Genomic DNA, 22,409 nt, shown 5'->3' on the forward strand with positions numbered 1-22,409 from the left:
TGGTGTGTATTTAAAATTATGTAGTGTTTTTAATTCCTTGTGGTGTGGAATCCTTTAGGTTCAAAAAAACTGAAGTGTACAAGGACTGACTGCCCAGGCATGCACAATCTCAGTAGTAAACCGCAGTCTCTCTGTCTCTTTAGCACATTTTCTTCTATTACTGCCAAACATAACATCCCTTGTTTCTGTCCTTCACTCATACAAACACACTGATAAATCTGGGTAGTTTCTGCCAAGTTGGGCGATCAAAACATTTTTGTGTATTGCTAGCAGAACGCTACTTATTCTCATGTGACTTGGAAATGCAGCTATTAACATTCCCTCCTCTCATACCCACACGTACACATCTTAAGATGACTTAATACAAATGCCAGGTGTTCCTAGAGGCTGCCACTCATGTTAAAGGCCTGCAGCAGCTTAAAAGAACAGTGCTGTTTTGTGTAGTGTAGCTGCCAGTGTTTATTTCTAGTTTGGTTGCATATAGGACCAGTATTTCCCAGTTTTTACTGGTATTCCATTTTAAGGTATACAAGACCAGTATCCTTATTTCTCAGCTTTTACTGTCTTTTTCATTCTGTCGAAACTCCATTGCTCTGTTAGTTCAGTAGCTATCTGAGATGCCTGACAACACTGGTAGAAATAAGGGGTAAAAGAAAATCTTACACTTATATAGTGCTTTTCACAACCTCAGGACCTCCCAAAGCACCTTACAGCCAAAGTACTTGTAAAGTGTAGTCACTGTTGTAATGTTAGAAACACAGCAGCCAATTTGTGTACAAGCCCCCATAAACATCAATGAGATTAATGACCAGATAATCTGTTTTATTGATGTTGGTTGAGAGATAAATATTGGCCAGAACACTGGAGGTAACTCCCCTTGTCTTTAAAGTAATGCCATGGGATTGTTTATGTCTACCTCAGAGTGGAAATAGGGCCGTAGTTTAACATCTGAAAGACAGCACCTCCAACAGTGCAGCACTCCCTAAGTACTGCATTAGGGTTGCAGCCTAGATTTTTATGCTCATTTCTCTGGCATGGGAGTTGAACCCACAACCTTCATGACCCGGAGGCAAAGTCCTACCAACTGAGCCACAGCTGACAGTCATGATAACTAATTGACAATCACAGAATTGAAATCTAGCTGCAGAAACTGTAGCAGAGGAGGATTGAATGATTACAGTATGTAGCAGTGGCAGAGAAGATCAATGTTAGCTACAGTACTGGGAAAAGAATCAGCCTCCTGATTAGGAGGCATGATTTAGGCCTGTGCAAGGTCTTCGGTTATGTATGATCAAAACCAACGACCTCATAACTCTTGCTAATGTACTCCTTCACCTTCCATGAGTTTCCATGGGTGCGCTGATGCTGCATTCTGCACTTTTCACTACCTTCCTTCCCAACACCTCTTTTGTAGCAAGAATTTTTATTGGGAGTGGACACCTCAGATGCACCTCCAGGTTGTGAAAGGCATAGAAACTGCAGGATCTTTAGCAGTATCAATAGCAGGGATCTGCAGCTAGCACATCTCATCACTTATATTAAGATACACTTCCCTGGGTATTTTGCAACCCAAAGGCTTTGACCAACAACCGAAACAATAACCTTGTCTTGAGAAGCATGCTCAAGGAGGCTAAAGCTCAGGACTCCCAGGCATTCAATTCATATGGAGCAGCAAAGAGTGCTTGTAGTTGCAAGTGTATAGGATATAAATGTTCATTGACATGAACTGTCATCATTCAGCTTAATAAATACAACATTCATTATTGAGAAGATATAATTCAATTTGAAATTTATTAATATTAATGCATAATGTATATGTTGCAACACAGATGTTACTTATGGTGCCAATCTAGACGTTATGTTCCTTATAAATAAGTTATATCCACAAACCAGAAACTGAACTGAAGCAGATATATTAGGACTATAGATACATATAAAAGATAAGAACATATGGAATAAGTAATAATTATTCAAACTTGTATACGTCAGTTCCTGCAAAGGATCATGTATAATGTTAGGGTGAGGCAGTGGCGTAGTAATATTGTCACTGGATTGGTAATCCAGAGACACAGGGTATTGCTCAGGGGACCTGGGCTTGAATCCCACCATGGCACATGGTGGAATTTGAACTCAATTAAAATATGGAATTAAAAATCTAATGATGACCATGAAACCATTGTCGTAAAAACTCATTTGGTTCACTAATGCCCTTTAGGGAAGGAAATCTGCTGTCCTCACCTGATCTGGCCCACATGTGATTCCAGATCCTCAGGAATGTTGTTGACACTTAAATGCTTTCTGAAATGGCCTAGCAAGCCACTCAGTTGTATAAAACCACCAGCATAGAATAGAAAGGAATGAAACTGGATGGACCACCTGGCCTCGACCTAAGTACTGGAAAAGACAAAGGCAAACCCAGCCCTGTCAGCCATGCAAAGTCCTTTTCACTAACACCTGGGGCTTGTGCCAAAATTGGGAGAGCTGTCTCACAGGCTAGTCAACAACAGCCTGATATAGTCAACCTCACAGAATCGTACCTTACAGATAATGTCCCAGACACCACTCTCACCAACCCTGGGTATGTCCTGTCCCACTGGCGTGACAGACCCAGCAGAGGTGGTGGCACAGTTGTATATCTTCAGGAGAGAGTTGCACTGGGAATCCTCAACATCAACTCTGGCCCCCATGTCAAACTTGGGTAAACAAACCTCCTGCTGATTACTATGTACCACCCCCCTGCCCTCTTTGGTGATGAATCAGTACTCTGCCATGTTGAACACCAATTGGAGGAAGTGCTGAGGGTGGCAAGGACGCAGGATGTACTCTGGGTTCAATGTCCAGCAACAAGAGTGGCTCGGTAGCACCAGAATAGACCAAGCTGGCTGAGTCCCCAAGAACATGGCTGCTAGACTGGGCCTGTTTCAGGTGATGAGGGAACCAGCAAGAGGGAAAAACATACTTGACATCATCCTCACCAACCTGCCTGCCACAGATGCATCTGTCCATGACGGTATTGGTAGGAGTGACCGCCAAACAGTCCTTGTGGAGACAAAGTCTTGTCTTCACATTGAGGATATTCTCCATCGTACTCTGTGGCACTACCACTGTACTAAATGGGGTAATTTCGAACAGATCTAGAAACTCAAGACTGGGCATCCATGAGGCGCTGTGGGGCAGCAGCAGCAGAATTGTACTCGACCACAACCTGTAACCTCATGGCCTGGCATATTCCCCACTCTACCATCACCATCAAGCCAGAGGATCAACCCTGGTTCAATGAAGAGTGCAGAGGGCATGCCAGGAACAGCACCAGGTATACCTAAAAATTAGGTGTCAACTTAGTGAAGCGATAGCACAAGATGGCTTGCATGCCAAACAGCATAAGCAGCAAGTGATAGACAGAGCTAAGCGATCCCACAACCAATGGATCAATCTAAGCTCTGCAGTCCTGCCACATCCAGTCATGAATGGTGGTGGACAACTAAACAATTCTTTGGAGGAGGAGGGTCCACAAATATCCCCATCCTCAATAATGGGGGAACCCAGCACATCAGTGCAAAAGGTAAGGCTGAAGCATTCGTAACAATCTTCAGCCAGAAGTGCCGAGTGGATGATCCACCTCGGCATCCTCCGGAGGTCCCCAGCATCACAGGTGCCAGTCTTCAGCCAATTTAATTCACTCTATGTGATATCAAGAAACGGCTGAAGGTACTGGGTACTGCAAAAACTATGGGCCCTGACAATATTCTGGCTGAAGACTTGTGCTCCAGATCTTGCCATGCCCCTAGCCCAGCTGTTTCAGCATGGCTACAACACTGGCATCTACCCGGCTAGGTGGAAGATTGCTCAGGTATGTCCTGTACACAAAAAGTAGGACAAATCCAATCCGGCCAGTTACCACCCCATCAGTCTAGTCTCGATCAGCACTAAAGTGATGGAAGGGGTCATAAACAGTGCTATCAAGTGGTACTTGCTTAGTAATAACCTGCTCACTGAGTCAGTTTGGGTTCTGCCAGGGTCACTCAGCTCCTGACCTTGTTCCTGCCTTGGTTCAAACATTGACGAAAGAGCTGAACGCCAGAGGTGAGGGGAGAGTGACTGCCCTTGACATCAAGGCAGCATTTGACCGAGCATTTGACCAAGGAGCCCTAGAAAAACTGGAGTCAATGGGAATCAGGGGGAAAACTCTCTGCTGGCTGGAATCATACCTAGATCAAAGGAAGATGGTTGTGGTTGTTGGAGGTCAGTCATTTCAACTCCAGGACATCACGGCAGGAGTTCCTCAGGGTAGTGTCCTAGGCCCAACATCTTCAGCTGCTTCATCAGTGACCTTCCTTCCATCATCAGGTCAGAAGTGGGGATATTCACTGATGATTGCACAATGTTCAGCACCATTCACGACTCTTCAGATACTGAAGTAATCCACGTCCAAATGCAGTAAGACCTGGACAATATCCAGCTTGGATTGACAAGTGGCAAGAAACATCTGCGCCACCCAATTGCCAGGCAATGACCATCTCCAAGAGAGAATCTAACCATCGCCCTTTGACATTCAACGGCATTACAATCACTGAATCCTCCACTATCAACATTCCGGGGTTATTATTAAGCAGAAACTGAACTGGACTAGCCATATAAATACAATGGCTACAAGGACAGGTCAGAGGCTAGGAATCCTGTAGCGAGTAACTCACCTGCTGACTCCTTAAAGCCTGTCCACCATTTACAAGGCACAAGTCAAAGTGTGATGGAATATTCTCCATTTTCCTGGATGAATGCAGCTCCAACAACACTCAAGAAGCTCAACGCCATCCAAGACAAAGCATCCTGCTTGACTGGCATCCTATCCATAAACATTCATTCCTTCCACCATCACTGAACAGTGGCAGCAGTGTGTACCATCCACAAGATGCACTGCAGAAACTCACCAAGGCTGCTTGGGCAGCGCCCTCCAAACCCATAACCACTGACATCTAGAAGGACAGGGACAGCAGGCACAAGGGATCACATAGAAATATAGAAACTAGGAGCAGGAGTAGGCCATTTGGCCCATCGAGCCTGCTCTGCCATTGTTCAGCAACTGTTGTTCCCACCAGCCTTTGGTTCCAGTCTATCCGGCTCAGCTCCATTCTTGCCCCATTGAAGTCCGCTCTCCACCAGTTGGTTATTCTTACTCTGGATTGACCAATGTCACTTTACACTATCATCCTAAACCTTACGATACAATGATCACTGTCCCCTAAATGTTCCCCCATTGTCACTTGATCTACTTGGCCCACCTCATTCCCAAGAACCAGGTAAAATAGTGCCTCCTTTCTTATTGGATTGGACACATACTGCTGTAGGAAATTCTCCTGAACACGATGTAGGAATGCTTGTCCCTTACTGCCCCTTACATAACTAGTATCCCAGCCTATATATGAATAATTAAAGTCCCCCCATTAGAACTACTCTCTGGGTGAAGAAATTTCTCATCATCTCAGTCCTAAATGGTCTACCCCGTTTTCTCAGACTGTGATCCCTGGTTCTGGACTCCCCCACCATCAGGAGCATCCTTCCTGCATCTAACCTGTCTAGTCCTGTTAAAATTTTATAGGGTTCTATGAGATCCCCCTCATTCTTCTGAGCTCTAGCGAATGTAATCATAACCAACTCAACCTTTCCTCATATGTCAGTCCCGCCATCCCAGGAATCAGTCTGGTAAACCTTAGCTGCACTCCCTCTATAGCAAGAACATCGTTCCTCAGATAAGGAGATCAAAATTGCACACAATATTCTAGGTGTGGTCTCACCAAGGCCCTGTATAATTGCAGCAAGACATCCCTGCTCCTGTACTCAAATCCTTTGGCTATGAAGGCAAACGTACAATTTGCCTTCTTTACCGCCTGCTGAACCTGCATGCTTACCTTCAGCGACTGGTGTATGAGGACACCCAGGTCTCATTGCATGTTCCCCTCTCTCAATTTATAGCCATTTAGATAATAATCTGCCTTTCTGTTTTTACTACCAAAGTGGATAACCTCATCTTTATCCACATTATACTTCAACTGCCATGCATTTGCCCACTCACTCAGCTTGTCCAAATCACACTGAAGCATCTCTGCATCCTCCTCACAGCTCACCCTCCCACCCAGCTTTGTGTCATCTGTAAATTTGGAGATATTACATTTAGTTCCCTCATCTAAATTGTTAATATATATTGTGAATAGCTGGGGTCCCAGCTCTGATCCCTACAGCACCCCACTAATCACTGCCTGCCATTTGGAAAAAGACCCGTTTATTCCTACTCTGTTTCCTGTCTGCCAACCAGTTTTCTATCCATCTCAATACACTACCCCCAATCGCATGCGCTTTAATTTTACACGCTAATCTTTTATGTGGGACTTTGTCGAAAGCCTTCTGAAAGTTCAAATAAACCACATCCACTGGCTCCCCATCATCAACTCTACTAGTTACATCCTCGAAAATTTCCAGTAGATTTGTCAAGCATGGTTTCCCTTTTGTAAATCCTTGCTGACTCTGTCCAATTCTGCCACTGTTTTCCAAGTGCTCAGCTATTAAATCTTTTATAATGGACTCAAGAATTTTCCCCACTACTGACGTCAGTCTATAATTCTCTGTTTTTTCTCTACCTCCCTTTTTAAATAGTAGGGTTACATTAGCTACTCTCCGATCTGTTAGGAACTGTTACAGATTCTATAGAATCCACCAATGCATCCATTAGGGCCACCTACTTAAGTACTCTGGGATGTAGATTATCAGGCCCTGGGGATTTATTGGCCTTCAATCCCATTAATTTCCCCAACACCATTTTCCTACTAATCCTGATTTCTTTCAGTTCCTCCCTCTCACTAAACCCTGTATTCCCCAACATTTCTGATATGTTATTTGTGTCCTCCTTTGTGAAGACAGAACCAAAGTATGTACTTAGTTGGTCAACCATTTCTTTGTTCCCCATTATAATTTCCCCTGTTGCTGACTGTAAGGAACCTACCTTTGTACATTTGTCTTCATCAATCTCCCTTCTCTTCACAAACCTATTGAAACTTTTACAGTCAGTTTTTATGTTCCCTGTAAGCTTACTCTTGCACTCTATTTTCCCCTTCTTAATCAATCCCTTGGTCCTCCGTTGCTGAATTCTAAAGTGCTTCCAATCCTCAGGTCTGTTGTTTTTTCTGGCCAAACTATATGCCTCTTCCTTGGACATAATAATATCTCTAATTTCCATTGTAAGCCATGGTTTGGCCACTTTTCCTGTTTTACTTTTGCGTCAGACAGGAATAAACAATTGTTGCAGTTCACCCATGCGCTCTTTGAGTGTTTTCCATTGCCTATCCACCGTCTTCCCTTTAAGTAATGTTCCCCAATCCATCACCTGGAAATTCCCTTCCAAGCCACGTACCATCCTTTCTTGGAAGTTCCTACACTGTTGCTGGGTCAAAGTCCTGGAACTCTCTCCCGAACAGCTCTGTCGGTCTACCTACACCACAGGGACTGCAGCAGTTCAAGAAAGCAGCTCACCACCACTTTCTCAAGGGCAATTAGAGATGGACAATAAATACTGACCCAGCCAGCAATGCTCACATCCCATCAATGAATAAAAAAAAAATCATGGACTCTCCCAACTTGTTAAAGCCAATTTTCCTTTGTTTTGTGACCTGGGCGAACCAATTACCAGGTGCACATCAGCGGAGAAAAGGGAGAACTCCTATAACAGGATTCCAGCCATCTCCATTACCTCTCTCCTGCTACTGATTGCATTTTCCCAAGTGGGTACAGAACACTTTCATTGTAACGTTGTTCAAAGCCAATGATAATGAGGCAAGGGAGAGATTAAATTGCTTCCTGCTTGGCCAAGATGCAAAATGCAGCAGTGCCCATTGCAAATGCACTTTTGAATTGCAATCAGTTCCCTCAGATAGGAAGACATGAACAGGGGCAGACTGTAATTCTTTCCTCATCACATAAAGGTAAATTCATCTTGTGATGGTCCAGTAAGGTGAACGATCATGGTTGGAGCCCTTCTTGTTGGAGCCCTTGTGAACCTATCATTCTTAGTGCCAAAACAGCTGAACCCATATTGTTCAATACAGTATACAATCGTTTCTGCTTTATTATCTTCATTTCTTTAAATTCAATTTCTTTTAAACATTTTTATCAACATGGCATTAACTACTGTTGATGGGAAATAACTCCGTACATACTTAGTGAAAAGGAAAGAAAGCACTTGTACTCTTTAGTCTTGTTTGAGCCTGGTCAATTTATTATTCACACCTGTTATCACAAGTAGACAACCAGATACACTTACATTGCTCTTACCTTTAAGCATCAGAAATACTGGCATTCTTAAGCTCATTAAACAGTATTACACAGGTTAATTTTTGGTATTATGGTGCATCAATGTCTTCTGAATTAAAGCCCATATCACAGCAGGATGGAATGCAATATATTTGTAAACCAAAGGGTGAATTGTTTTGATAATTGTTAAGAATGTAAAAACAGGCGAGAAAGTAATTGTGGCAGAAAATCAGGCAGAAGCTGTTTCTGCCATTAAATCACTTGCTTGATTTCCCACACACTTTTTGGCCCTTCCTGCTATTTGTCTGCCAAATCCTGAGTGCCGCCATACACTTATATCCCAACAAGTGTATACAGCACTGCAGCTCCAAATTTCCTGCTCTCAGAATCACATTCCTCTCAGAATAAGTTACACTGAGACTTATACAACAGTTGTTTCCAGGCTCAGTTAAGAAGGTAGAGTAAAGAGGTTCTGAGCTTTAGGAGTTAAGAATATTAGGTTAGCAGTATCTGGAGCTGAGAAAGACCTTTTGCTGCAATACTTTCTTTTGCCATTCTGTAATTACAAGTATGGACTTGCTTCTCACTATTTCTGACAACATCAGCCATCTGAAGAATTCCAATTTCAATCACCCCCACCCCTGACCCACAGTGAGGGGTTCTCAGTGGAGGTATGGTATTTTTTTTATATAAATATCCCTGTATGCAATTATCATGGAGGAGAAATAGAGCAAAGGAGCGATGACAGCTTAAGCTGCAGCACAATGAGAAGGCATTGAATGGAAGCCAAGTAAACTTCAGGTTATAATGGAGCAACTTCAGAATCATTTTAATTAATGTTGCACGTGATTCTGATACTAACTCTGGAGAGAATCTCAGCAAAGAGCTCGTTTGTCTGCAATTGAATTTTAAATAGTATATAGTTGCTGAAACCAGGCAGCAAATGGATAAACCTTTAATTTAAATTGTAGTAATAAAAACAACCTTTTACATTAATTTCTGAGATTGAAATTTCCAATTCCTTTGCCTAGTCCTTTGTTCTCTACAGAGAGTTAAGTTCTTTAATTTGAAAATGAAATGACCTCTATTCAGGTTTGAAATGAAAGGTGTTTCAAGGGGCGCAATATTTCCACTTTGATTTGAAACAGATAATGTATTAATCCCCTTTAGATGGGCTTCTGATAGCAGGCTGTCTGTAATCTGACCAATCAACAGATGCTGTTGTGACAGTTCCAATACTGCAGTAACTATTCACTGTGTAACAAAGTAGAATTGAATGATCTGCAAGCATAATTTTGCACTGATGGGAAGTTTTCTACTAAGCTGAAATATTTAGGCACTTCCTGCTTGTCAGTTAAGCTCAAGCAATTCCGAGGGTATATGAAATAAATGGGCAGAATTTTCCATGCCTGCTGGTGGCAGGCTTGATAGGTGGCATGAGCGGACAATATGGTGTGACAGGTTTCACAGCAGCAGGAAGTCAGGTAGGGATTGTCCGCTCAGCCCGCTGACGGCAGGCCACATTTCCCACCATCGGTCATCGGGAACTTCATTGTAATACATCAGCATATCATTATCAGGCCAACCCGCCAGGCTCTTGCACCTCAACTGGATCGTCTGTCCACGTTGTTCACAACAGCAAAGGGGCTATGTGCACCTGGCGGCTTGCACTTTGGGTGAACTGGAGGTGAGTGCACAGCAACGTTCTGCAGAGCTCGCCAGGGTTGCCTGTTGCTTTGCAGGCTTCAGGAGCGCCAGCGGGTCAGGGTTGAGTGCTGCCCTGCCCGACTGATGGGATCAAGGAGCGAGTGCAGCCCTGCCATTGAAGGGAATTGTGAGGGGGGGAAGGGGTGGGGGGCAAGTGGGGGGTGGGGGGGGTGTGAGTTCAATGATGGGACTTCAGGTAGGGTGCCTCCAGATTCCTCTTCAGAGGTTTCTTCGGGGCTTGATTGGAGGCCCTGGATCATTTATTCTGTCAACTATTTGGCAGATGTGCCTGTGAAAGCAAGGAGAGATAATTAGTGAAAGAGGACATGTCACTCACAGCATGGTTGTCTGATGGGTGTTGTACTGCTGCTTCCTCACTTGGTAGAGCAGCGCCGACCTCACTGTCTGCACAGGACCAATCCAGGTCCTCGCCGGCCAGCTGAATGGTTCTGTTTCCAAAGTCCACAAGGACCTTGATTTTGGGCATTCCACCACCGGTCTGCGATCTCTCTCTCTTGTTGTGTGCCAGCTTGTCCTGCATAGATAGAGATATAAAAAGTGTAAGCAGGATGCCTGCCAGGTCAGATGACAAGAATACCAGGACTGTGTGTGCATTGAGTGGTCCCATGGATGGGATGAGGACAATGACGGTGAGTGTGAGAGAGTGAATGGTGATAACCCTTGAACCGAAAGTGAGTGCGGGCCCTGTGGATGTGTGATTGATTTGTGAGTGTGTGAGTTGAGTGATGAGATGAGTGACTTACTCTGGCGGAATGCAGGAGATCATTCATCCTCTTGCACCGGGTGGCTGTCCTCTTTTGCAGGGCCTTGGCACTAACCACTGCGGCCACCACCTCCCAAGTGGGGTTAATGCGGCCAGAGCAGCAGTAAAGGACCTCCACGGCATCCAAAAGCTGCTCGAGAGATGCGTCACTGAACCTGGGGGCTGTAGTCATCTTCAGTTTCAGGGCCATGTCTTCCATGCAACAGTGGTGAGCAGGAAGCACTGAGAGTTGTGCTTGCAGCTGGACTTTAAACATGGCACCCGGCATGATGCAGCAGTGGGGTGTTGAAAGGCGGGTGAATGAGAGCCCGTCCACCATGGAAACAATGTGTTTTCCAGGACTGTATAAGTAATTAGATGGGGTCAGCACGATATGACTTGAGAACCCGCATTGCAGCCAGTGGGTAAAACGTTGTTTTCCCTGGCTGTTACCACACTTGGTGCAAAGTTGGGAAAATTCCACCCAAGGTGTTTTAAAAATGTTTTATTATTTTTAAGGTGAAACCTAAAAGGCATTTTGTACATCATTGAATTGAAGGCACATACTTGCATTTGTATAACCCCTTACCATGTCTATGAGGGACATCACAAAGTATGTTTTATTCTTTGATGGGATGGGGACATCACTGGCGAGGCCAGCATTTGTTACCCATCCCTAATTGTCTTTGGACTGAGTGGTTTGCTAGACCACTTCAGATAGCAGTTAAGAGTCAACCACATTGCTGTGGGTCTGGAATCACATGTAGGCCAGACCAGGTAAGGTTAGCACATTACCTTCCCTAAAGGACATTAGTGAACCAGATGGGTTTTTACAACAGTCAATGATAGTTTCATGGTTGCCATTACTGAGACTAGCTTTCAATAACAGATTTATTAATGGAATTTAAATTCCACCAGCTACCATGGTGGAATTTGAACCCTTGTCCCCAAGGTAGTAAACCTAGGCCTCTGGATTTCTAGCCCAGTGACATTACCACGATGGCACCATCTCTCCCCATGTAATGTGATACCTATTGAGATGATTGTTGTTATGTATGGAACAGTTGCTCCCTTATGCACAACCACCAAGTGAACATTGGAGAAATGTGTCTCTAAGGTTTGAGGCCATGGATATGAAGGTGGCTTTGACAATGCCTGTTGTTTGGACACTACAGGTGTTGCTCAGGGACCAAAATGGGGTCCGCTGCACGCATGAACAACCTCTGCCATGAATTATACCAGACGGCATCTTGATTATGGTGATAGAATCATAGAATCACACAGTGTAGAAGAGGCCCTTCAGCCCATCGAGTCTGCAACGACACGTGAGAAACATCTGACCTACCTACCTAATCCCATTTACCAGCACTTGGCCCATAACCTTGAATGTTATGATGTGCCAGGTACTTTTTAAAGGATGTGAGGCAACCCTCCTCCACGGCCTTCCCTGGCAGCGCATTCCAGACCGTCATCACCCTCTGGGTAAAAACGTTTTTCCTCACATACTCCCTAAACCTCCTGCCCCTCACCTTGAACTTGTGTCCCCTCATGACTGACCATTCAACTAAGGGGAACAGCTGCTCCCTATCCACCCTGTCCATGCCCCTCATAATCTTGTACACCTCGATCAGGTCACCCCTCAGTCTTCTCTGCTCCAATGAAAACAAACCAAGTCTATCCAGCTTATCTTCATACCTTAAATGTTGCATCTCTGGCAAAATCCTAGTGAATCTCCTCTGCACCCCCTCCAATGCAATCACATCCTTCCTATAATGTGGCGAGCAGAACTGCACACAGTACTCCAGCTGTGGCCTCACCAAGGTTCTATACAACTCCAACATGACCTCTCTACTTTTGTAATCTATGCCTCGATTGATAAGGGCAAATGTCCCGTATGCCTTTTTCACCACCGCACTAACATGCCCCTCCACCTTCAGAGATTTATGGACACACACGCCAAGGTGCCTTTGTTCCTCAGAACTCCCTAGTGTCATGCCATTCATTGAATACTTCCTTGTCAAATTACTCCTTCCAAAGTGATCACTTCATACTTTTCAGGGTTAAATTCCATCTGCCACTTATCTGCCCATTTGACCATCCTGTTTATATCTTCCTGTACCCCAAGACACTCAATCTCACTGTTAACCACCCGGCCAATCTTTGTGTCATCCACAAACTTACTAATCCTACTCCCCCACATAGTCATCTATGTCATTTATATAAATGACGAATAATAGGGGCCCCAGCACAGATCCCTGTGGTACGCCACTGGACACTGGCTTCCACATATTGTGCATGCAGCTGATGTCAACTTGAAGTATACAAAGCGGACAGATCATGGATTGGATTTTTGTCAAGGAGATGGGTATTGGGAGTAGGGAAAGTTCTTTACCACACAAACCCACCTCCCTTTTCATGTCGGTGTGACCGGAATAGGATGGAGTCGGGCCCGTTGCCTCTGGAGGCAGGTTTGAGGCAGCAGCAGAAACAGGTGTATGGCAAAGCCAGCAGTCTAGAAGGTCCACCTCCATTTACTGGGAAATTGGCCCAGTTGTAATCATGACTTCTGAGCCCTCAAGTCGTCATTCACCCCACACCCATCACCCCTCGCCCATGCCCATGCCCCCTCATAACCCCACAAAACATGCCTCCCCAGATCTCCCTTGGCCCTTCTATATCCCTTTCATTATCCCCATGCCCTTTGCAAGCACTCCATGCATCCTCCATATTCATCTTCCCAACATCCACTATGAACAGAACCAATGGGCCATTGGAAAGTCTTTGAAATGATCCTGAAACTGACAATATGCGAAGAGATTTTGAAAAGATACTTTGATAAAAAAAATGCTCAGCTTACAACCTCTTAAAATTGTCAATCAACCACAGCCATTCATAGTATCACTTTCAAAAAGCTTTTACCCATTTTAGAAATCTTAATTTGGTATAAATAACACACAGGCATTAAAAAACTACATCAAAATAATAATAAATTACAAAGTAATAGAGATACCAATTAAAAAAAGCTTGCACTTGCCTTCAAGCTATGTAAACATTGCCTGTTGAGATATGTGCATTAGTTATTCTTGAAGTTCAGCCAGGCATTTCTTATGAGACCATCTAGCAACTATTTCAACAAAAGCAGATGCCTTATTTTTCAGATAATGGACTGTAAAATTAGGTAGCGTGTAAAACTGGTGTCCAAACTGATTCTACCCATTCCCACGAGATTAAAATCAAGGCTGTGGAGATCTAGTTGATCCTGCAGAAATGTCAACCATTATCCAACACTCTTGACTGGAAACTTGCAAATTATGGCATATTTCTCATTCTGAATTTAGGTGGTAACTATATCATAAGTTTATTTTAGACAATGTCTGCGTTAATTGATTGGTCTTTGCCACTTAGATGCATTGGTTAGAACTATAAGTGCTTAGTATCTTTCAATGTTAGTGATCAGACATTCAACCATTTGAGGTGACCCAGCATGATTTTGAGGAAAAATTTTGCACCGAAAAAAAGCTTTTACTTTTTTTTACACGACCTCTTATATCAATTTCTTACTAAATAACTTTTCCTATTGTTAGAACTGCTCTGCCACTTGCATCAAGCGCTTTGAGTTTTCATCCCATTTGACAGGACTGCATCACCTCCACCCCTGATAGTGCAAAGCAATTCATTATAATATATGCAAGTCCAATTTTTCACCTTATTTAAATCTTGCACACAATTGGTTATTTACTTAGGGAATGAAGATGAATTTATGAGCAGAATGAAATGGAGTAGGATCTGCATCCACCAAACTTTGGATACCCCAATATTCCAGTGTCAAACTTATTAAAATATTATATAGAACTTCTTGGCCAGGAGCTGGGATCCTACCAATCAGGTGAACACTCCTCCTAAGGGGCTCCTCCATCTGCAGTTGAAGCTAGGCAAGTGGGGAAAGCCTCTAAGTTAGCCTTGAACTCTGGCACCCTTGGCTTTTGCGAGGACGCCACCCCTGGACAGCTGGGCTGTTCCCTGGCACCTCTGGTAATAGTCCTTAAGTGACCGTTAAAGGCCCTTAATTGACTACCCACTGCTTGCGGGCAGGTAGCCCTGCCATTCTCCATTCCTTCTTCAGGAAATGGCTGGGATTGTGTTGTCAAACTGGCATGTTGGCTGGTGACACAAAATTCCATGTCCTCCCGCCTCCATACTCATCCTCCCTCAGGCCTGAAAATCTAGCCCCAGTGTCAGCTAAAGTAAGTGTGGAGGGAGGAAAGCCTGCAGATAGATGATGAAGCATTGCAATGCCTGTTTGATGGCTCATGGACTGGCGATACTGCTCACGGGCCAAACACAGAAAAGTGAGAGTCTGACTCAGTACTGTGTACACTGCTAACATGACCCTAGAAGAGATACTAGCAGAAGAGGGTACTTAGATGGGAGAGACAATCTAACAGTATCCAATAGGTACATGACACAATTACATTTACCATAATGTTTTGTCTTTTCATCTGGTCAATATTTACTGCTGAACATGCCTGTCCCCTCACACAATCTTACAGCTCTTTTATTGTTGATCATGCATATTCATTTCTCAGCAGGACACACATTCCAGCTGCAAGTGAAAGTCTTGGCACCTCACACCTTCAAAGGGCTTCACACATAAAAAGACTAACAGAGCTAAGTTGCACCATGCACGGTCACCTATTGAAATTCAGTGGGCCCATATCCCTCATTGATTTCTTCAAGTTAATTCTGAAGACCTTCTGTATGGCAAGATGGAGCAGAATGGAAAGCAACATACCTGAATTAGAGAAAAGCTTAAATATGATAAATCTTCTGCTTCCTTGCATTTAGGTGCATTCAGGGACTGAGGCACAGTGCTAATATTACTCTGTTCTTAGGTCTGGTTACACTGCTAATTAACATCCCCGCCCCGCAAAGAAATATTTACAAAGATGACACAGTTATTACAGTATAATGCAAGTTCTAATGGAGAATGTGTAATGTGCACTATAGCATCTTTTCCTTTTCTATCATTGCCTATAACAGCAGCTCACCTGTTTTACTCACATGTGCCAAGGCCATGAAGACAGCACCCTGCATCCTTCTCACTATTTGTGTAGCACAGCTACACATATCTTGGAGGGGGCTAATGGTGAGCTGGAAGGGGAAGCATTGTAAAACACAACATTCTGGGTTGCCCTGGCATCGGGGTATCTTTTGACATAAATTGAGAAGGGGGGATATGCAATGAGACCTGGGTGTCCTTGTACACCAGTCGCTGAAGGCAAGCATGCAGGTGCAGCAAGCGGTAAAGGTGGTAAATGGTATGTTGGCCTTCATAGCCAGAGGATTCGAGTACAAGAGCAGGGATGTCTTGCTGCAATTATACAGGGTCTTGGTGAGACCACACCTGGAATATTGTGTGCAGTTTTGGTCTCCTTATCTGAGGAAGGATGTCCTTGCTATTGAGGGAGTGCAGCGAAGGTTTATCAGACTGATTCCTGGGATGGTGGGACTGATGTGAGGAGAGATTGAGTCGGTTATGATTATATTCGCTGGTATTCAAAAGAATGAGGGGGGATCTCACAGAAACCTATAAAACTCTAACAGGACTAGACAGGGTAGATGCAGGAAGGATGTTCCTGTCGGTGGGGGAGTCCAGAACTAGGGGTCACAGTCTGAGGATATGGGGTAGACAATTTAGGACTGAGATGAGGAGAAATTTCTTCACCCATAGAGTGGTGAGCCTGTGGAATTCGCTACCACAGAAAGTAGTTGAGGCCAAAACATTGTATGTTTTCAAGGAAGAGTTAGGTATAGCTCTTGGGGTGAAAGGGATCAAAGGATATGGGGAGAAAGCAGGAGCAGGCTATTGAGTTGGATGATCAGCCATGATCATAATGAATGGTGGAGCAGGCTCGAAGGTCCGAATGGCCTACTCCTGCTCCTAGTTTCTATGTTTCTATGTTATCCCCTTTTTCCATTCCTTAGTATTGCACTGCTCTTTGTTGATTTGGCAGTTGTGGTGAAAGGTGGTTGTGGTTCCATCCCATGGCTTGTGGAGTGGATGAATGTTGCGCTTGTTTCCATGTTGTTTTTCCCTCTTTCTTTGTGTGGGTCATAGTGATGTCTTCTGTGAGGAAAGATGGCCATTCCTGTTATGAGGATATGGTTTTTTTAAGTAAGCTCACTGCTGCCTTTGGCAGTGTAGTGCGCTGTCGGCAATGAATAGCTGCCACTTGGTTCCAGCACTGTCTGCGGCACTGTCATGCTGGCTGGGAATTTTAGCGTGTGTCCTGTGGTCATAGCATTGACATCATCAACAGATATTGGGGCCAGAGGTTGAAGCTCTTCTGGTTATTGGTTGCTCTCTTGTCTATCCTTCACTGGAGACATCACGGTAACCGTCTGAGTGGTTGGCTGGTCTGACCAATGAGGGCTTTCCAGCACCTGTAACGAAAATGGGCAAACCTGCTCTACAAAGAAAGAAGAGGGTTCAGAGCTGAAATTCTTTCTTGTTTAAGCTCTCGGGAACTTGCAGTTCTATATATTTTACAACAGTGGTTTCTTGACACCTTCTGCTATCTTGAGGAGATTCAGGGCTACACGTCACTGCTCAAGAGAGAAAAAGACCGGTTACAGTTGACTTACATCAGTTCAGAGATTTGTTTGTTGCCATATCTTGATGTTTCCAGAACCATGCCTATGACCAGAAGTCAGATTTCTTGTAGCCCATAAAGTGGTGTGCCTGTTGTCCAAAGCTAGAGGTCTCTTAGTCATGGTTCTTTGTCTGATAGGACTATAACACTGGCTCCCACATCCAATTTAATGTTTGTGAAATGGCCGTTAACTGAAATGTCTGCATTCCAATATGAAAATTCTGGATCTTTGACCTCACGCAAGAAGCATGGCTGTGTGTCCTCTTGGTGTGAGGGCTCAACATCATGAATTATCTCTGGGTCCTTTGTGCAAGATGTTTTGGCCTTGCACAGTTTGCTGAAGTGTCCAATTCTGTTACTGGTCAGTTAGAGTATTGGTCCCCTTGGCCTGGAGTGCCCTTGTTCCTGTGCTGTTTAACTAACTGGACTGTGGGGTTTCCTTTGTACCACAGTTTACTTTCTCCTCTTAAAATAGATCTGCACTGAACATGGAGTTCAGACTGCTTAACAACCTGGATAGCTTTCTCAAGGGTTAGATCTTCTTTTGCTTGTAGCACGTCTGAGTATGTGTCATCCGATATTCCTACAACCATTCTATCCATGATAATTTCAGATTTCAGTCCTCCATATTTGCAGCTGTAACAGAGCTAAGACATCACACTGTATTTTTATGAAATATATATATATAATATATATCAACTTGGCTATTCCTAAAATTTTAAAAACTGGGCAAAGACTTTAAAAAGGTTGAAGCTATGTCTGCCTGTAATCCTGAACAATAGGAACTTTGTGACAGTATCAGAGAGCTGACACCTCGACATCTCTGAAGAATGGCCTCTGTGGCCACAGAAATCAAATTCAAAGGGAATTATACAAAGGCCATCTACATTTCGTAAGCCAGTCCTGGCCAACAGCCGGCTAGGACAAAGGACCTTGCAATCTTCTTTCAAGTTCTTAATAGTTGAAACATTAACAATCTGAAGAATTCAGACAAAGGAATAAACATCCTTTGTCAAAGCCCAAGTGGAAAGGTGGGAGTCACATGACCCTCTTAGCTGGGAGAACCAGTTACACAGTCTTGCTGCACTGCCAATCATTCTGCTGTTTTCCATCTAGCAAGCAGCAGCTCAGAAAAAGGGCTTGTTCCAAGTTTGAATAACTGGCCCCATCTACCCTGTTTCTGCTGGAACTTCTGAGTTTCTGTCCCAGTGCCTAAAAGACTAATTGATCTCTTCGTACCTATCCCATCGTGGAAGTCATCTATACTGGAAAAGCAAATTATCCAGCACCAGTCTTCAGCCTGACGACTTATGTGAAAGTATATACCATTGGACTTTTATTTTGTACTCTGGACTCACATGAAACAATAATTCTTTATTCTAGTCTTTGCCCTATAAATCTTTATTTCTCTATCCCCCTTCTTTAATGTATGAGTGAAAAAGAATGCTACATTGTGACCATCCTCTTGTGTTTGAGGGTGTATGAATAAACTGCCCCTCTGAGTTTACCCTATCTCGAGTTTGCTGTGGGGTTATTAATATGAATTGGATCACACCAAAACTGAGCAGTTGGGAAATATGTTACCGCTTAAAATGGGGGAATTCAAAATCAAAACACCTTTTTCTGTTTACAGACAGGTGGTGAGAGGAGAAATCAGGGCTGCTTAAATTAAACCCCCTCCTGTCTGTAACATAGCCTTCAGCGGTCCTGTACCGATCATTAATAAATGAGTTGACAGGTTCTTCTGGTTGCTGGACACGTCTTCAATTTAGCCCTTTTGAGGATTTTGCTGCTTCTTAGGTTAAAATAAACCTGAATGATTTTAGTAATTCTTAAAATTTAGCAGGTGATTTGTTGATTCTTTGCTGAGGAATAATGTTGTCCACTATCGGGCCTGAATAAAGCAGTGTGTTAACTTGCTCAGCTTCTTTCTTTTTATTCAGATCCAAAGCAATCATGTATCTAAGGAACCTGTTTTCTCCAAAGTCCCAATTATGTGATTGACCTGGGCCTTGGATAAGTCCAGATTGATCTGGAAGAGGATTTCTGATCCATAGTTAAAAATTTAAAGTGTCGGTTCAGCTTTAAGAAGTTGCTGAAATTCAAGATGGTGCTGCTGTTCATTTGAAGACAAAAGGTTTACCCATGCCTGCTGGTTGCTGGGCTCCTGCTGCAATGGGAGGCAACATCTCTGAATTAGAGAAAAGCTCAAATATGATAAATGTTATGCTTCTTTGCATTTAGGTGCATGAGGCACAGGGCTAACATTATTCTGTTCTTCGGTCTTCGGTCTGGTTACACTTCTCATTAACCCCCCCATACCCCCACCCCCCCCCCACCCCCCCCCCGCCCCCCCCCCGCCCCCCGCCTCTGCCAACCCAGGCCCCCAAAGATATAGTCACAGAGCTACACAAAGATGACACAGTTATTATGGTTTAATGCAAGTTCTAATGGAAAGAAGCTTGAAGAGGGAGCATTGTAGGATGTAACATTCTGCCACTAACAGGTTACTCTACAGTTAGCACATGAGAATTATGAAAAACAATGAGACAACACTCAAAACTCAAATTAACTTCTAATGTCTTTTCTAGATTGGAACAATACAATACACTGTTAGCAATATGCCTGTTACAGTTAATCACAAATACATTACAAGAAACATATACGTATGATCACCCAGCAAGTGGTTAACTCACTGCCAATTGTACCTCTAACAGCTAACCAGGCTGCTCAGCTATGCCCCAAATTACCTTTTGCAATAATCTTTATAAACCAAAATCTGTATCAATAATTTCTTTCCTGGTTCATACGGCAATGAAACAATTCAAGTCTCTTAAGTTTCTGACACCTTACAAACTGTTGCTTGGAAAATTAAAACAAGGCTCACCTAACAAAGTATATAAACTAAACCTGTCTGCTCATTTCTCTGCATTTCAAAAAACGGTATTGGCCCAGGTCTTCCAGTCTCCGGAGGGTCATACCCTGCAAGATGCATTGGGGGATCCCCTGGAAGTCCCCACGCAAGGACTGCACTGGAATTGCCTGGGAAGTTTCAACTTCCATTGGGCAATTACCCTGCGCCTGGAAACCTCCAAAACACCAATTTAAAATTGGAGACTTGAAATGGTTCCGACTCACTTAGCAGAATAGTTACCCAGGAAAAGTTAGAAGGATTAAAACTAGATCTAACTCCGGGTAACTATGCTACTGGCCCCCCTGAACCCCCTACTGGACCCACCGACTAATCCCACCCCTGAGACCACACCTCCGACCCCCCAACTAACCCTCTTTCCCCGACAATCCCTCCAACCCCCAAATACACCCTGACTCCCTGAATGCCCTACTGACCCTCCGACTTTTGCCCCTATCCACTGACTAGCATCCCCAATCCCCTCACCGTGACCACTCCCCGATCGCCCCAGCCCCAACTAACCTCTGACCCCCCACTGATCACTTGACAATCCCCACTCCCTGACTAAACCCCACTCTTCGACTAACTCTCCAACACTCTCTGACTACCCAACTACCCCGCCCCCGAAAACCCCTGACCCCCGACTGACCCACCACCCTTCACTACCCCCTACCCCCTGAATACCCCCAATTACCGCTCCTGACTAGGTGACCACACCCACCCTGCCCCCTGACCACCTGAGTAGTCCCCCATCCTGACATCCCTGACCATCTGACTACCCTCCCCAACAGACTACTCCCCCACCTCAACCCCCCCAACCACCCGAATAACCCCCCCATCCCCCGACTACCCCGAGACACCCTGACCATCCTACAGCCCCACTGACCACCCAAACCCTCTGACACATCCTAACCCCCCAGCCACTCAACACCTACACTCTGATCCAACCCACTTACCTTACACACTGACCTTCTCTCCTAGCTTGTCAAAGTGGCTGGGACATTTAAACTTATGGGAATGCAGCAGCTAGTGCCGTAAAAAGGGGGCCTGGCTTTGCTTTCCCTGGCGCTCCTACACTGCACTGGACTTCAGGAGCAGCTACGATCCACATTTCTCAGCGGGCCCAGGTCGGAAGTCCGGGTGAGAAATATGGAGCTCCAGGCCAAGGTAGAAAATAGGAGCGGCGTGGTAATTGAATGATGTTTGCACTCCATGGACGATTTGGTTAATGGTCAATCAATGCCAGTTTGTGTTCTTGCAGCCTTCAAAAAACTTAAGACCAACTGTATTAGCATTTTTAAAACATATTGATCCCTTATCTTCGAACTCGCTCTCTCTAGTTTCTTGTGAATATAATATAAAACTTGCCCAAAGTTCTGACTTGACATCAAAGCTAAAACATTTGTTTATTGGTTTCTACTCACTTTACAACTTTTTATGCCTGAAAATGTTTCACCAGTGTTAAGTGAAAAGAAATCCCAGTCTGCAGCTGTTACAGTCAACAACATTTTGTATTTAATTTAAATTATCAATGCTCCCAGTGGGTTAAATAGCTTCCGCAAATCTCAACCACAAGTTTTGTTTAGTAGTACGATTGTCAGTCAAAAATATTACAGCTTGTTACACAGTAAGTAAGTTATAGATGAGACCTAACGAGGTGATGCTGGCAGAGAAAGTGAAGGAATCTGCTGGCTGGATGGTCATTTGTTGTTATTAATGCCTGTTCTACTTTGAGAAAGACAAGTGCTGCCTTTGGCATCTTTGTCTTTTTCCTATTGCTTTTCAGTGAGAAAATAAATGGAAGGACTGGTCATGGCAACTAAAGCATATGCCATCTGTTTGGTATATCTGTGTATTGGCTCACTATGTTGGAGGTTGATTATATCTGATATTGCAGCTGATAATACAGCTGTGGAACTGGCTTAACAGTGGCCTGGATCCAGCCATTGCCACATAGATGTGTTATGGCCTGTAGATGTGGTTGGTGTGGGCTCAGACAATCCCACTATGACACCTATTGATCTTCTTGGCATACATTCTTTCATCTTGTGCCATTATGGCTATTAAACAATGCAGC

This window comes from Carcharodon carcharias, chromosome 3, assembly GCF_017639515.1.
Source record: "Carcharodon carcharias isolate sCarCar2 chromosome 3, sCarCar2.pri, whole genome shotgun sequence".
Classification (NCBI taxonomy): Eukaryota; Metazoa; Chordata; class Chondrichthyes; order Lamniformes; family Lamnidae; genus Carcharodon; species Carcharodon carcharias.